Raw genomic sequence first — 1,972 nt, forward strand, 5'->3', positions numbered from 1 at the left:
TGGATTTTCCTGGGTCTGAGAGTGGGAAATGGGGCTGGGGTCTGTTCTCCCCTCCTTTACTCTCAGGGAATGGCTTTGCAGCAGTGCCCTGAGGCGGCTGGAGCTCAGGGACTGCTTCAAAAGGCTGATCGGCACAGAAACTGGCCCACAGGCAGCCAGTGCTTGCTGGGCCCCTGCCCTGCTCCCATCGTGGGCACACCATGGTGTGTTGTGGGCTGGGGTCAGTGCAGAGGGACAGGGAGAAGGCCCTGGGCTGGCGGGACAGGTCTTGCTGTGCTGCTGGTGCTGCAGCATCCCCTCGCCGGGGAGGTGCTGCGTGTACCCTGTGGGGAGGGGGTCAGCAAAAGATGGGCTGGAGCAGGGTGCCCATGTCTTCTGGGATACCTGCCGTGTCCCTTCCTCAGCTTGGGGCCAGGGCTGGTCTCGCGGTTTTTTTCCCCGAGACTCATGAGCTGCCCGGCGGGCAGACTTGAATCTAGGGGTGCAGCTGAGCCTGCGGTGTGGGGGCCTCATCCGCTGCCCAAAGCCATCCACCTTGCTTGGGTAGAAGCTCTGTGCCCCTCGTCCCAGTGGAAATGCTTCACGGAGAACGAGCTTAGACCTGGTTCCTTGCCCACCTGCCAGAAAAGCTTCCCCTTCCCTGTGTACCCTTCGGGGCGGGGGAGGCTGGGGACCAGCTGTGCTGCCATTGCTGCCATTTTCATCACGCAGCCTCCTCTTGCTCCTCTTTCTTGCTGTCCTGATTTGCATTGACTCAGACTTCCTCGCTGGAGGTGGCCTCGGAGCTGAGGTGCTGTGCAGGGGAGTGCCCGCATGACGATCAGGCTCACGGGGCACTGCCCAGGCTGGCTGAGAGCTGAGCTTGTTTTGCCAGCTCAGGCTGTGCAGGCTGATAAAATCCCTGCCCTGAAGCCTAAGGGGCTGACACAGACGGGTGGGAGGCCGGCTCCTGGCATCCCTCTTATGCCATGTTGCAGCTTTCTCTGCAGAGCTGGCTGTGAAACCCTTTGGGGGCTGCGTGTATTCATCTGAACGCTGGGGGCTCCCCGCAGCTCCTGTCCTGGCTGGGGTTTTGTGGTGTCAGTGTGATACAACGAATGTCAAGGGGAAAGTCTTGTCCAGAGCAGATCTGAGATTCTTCAGACACTGTATCATATTCTGCTTTAAAATGCATTTTTTGTGGGTGATACTTCTGTCTAGATCATATATATATAAATCTAGTGTATAAAAGTGTATTTTAAGAGAAAAACCAACAGTCCTTTGCTCTGTCATCACTTAGAGAAGGATTTAATTTTGAACTTACCGAAGCTTCCGGCAGAGTCTATGGAAACTTTTGGCCCAGGAGGAGAGCAGAGTGGAAGGGGCTGGAGCATGCGAAAGCCACTGTTTCAAGAGCATTTTACAGCCTTCGATGCTGCCAGCTCTGCACCTGTAAGAGAGCTGCTGCTGATGCAAGGGGAAGGACACCCAGCTTTATCTGTGTCCCAGCCTGGCTGGGCTTTCTCCCGAGTGAAACAGGTCTGTGCTGCTGGGGAAGAGCTGGACCTGCAGTCGGTCCCTTCACTCTTGGCTCTATCTGGATCCACGGGGGCAAATGCTGCTGTTTTTCCTTTTTTTTTTTTTTTTTTTTTTCCCCCTCCACAAAGACTTTCAGCTGTAAAATGGGGCTCTAGGATCTCATTTGCGCTGGTCGTGGTAGTGGGGAAGAGGCGAGCACTCCTTTGGCCCCTTCCCCACCCCGTTACCTCTGCCCGTCCCAGCAGTTCATCCCTAACTCTCTGTCCTGAGACAGAGCGAGGGATCTGGGATATGTAGGGAGACTGAAAGAGCTTGGCTTTTTGGTGAACTAGAGGCTGAGAGGGGCAGGACTGACACTTGTAAATACTCAGGGGTGGTGGCAGGGATGGAAATTATTTCTGTCCACCCAAGAACAATGTTGGCACGAGAATGAGCTGGTAGAAGCCAGTAGGAA

This window comes from Apaloderma vittatum, unplaced genomic scaffold (genome assembly GCF_000703405.1).
Source record: "Apaloderma vittatum isolate BGI_N311 unplaced genomic scaffold, ASM70340v1 scaffold28825, whole genome shotgun sequence".
Taxonomy (NCBI): Eukaryota; Metazoa; Chordata; class Aves; order Trogoniformes; family Trogonidae; genus Apaloderma; species Apaloderma vittatum.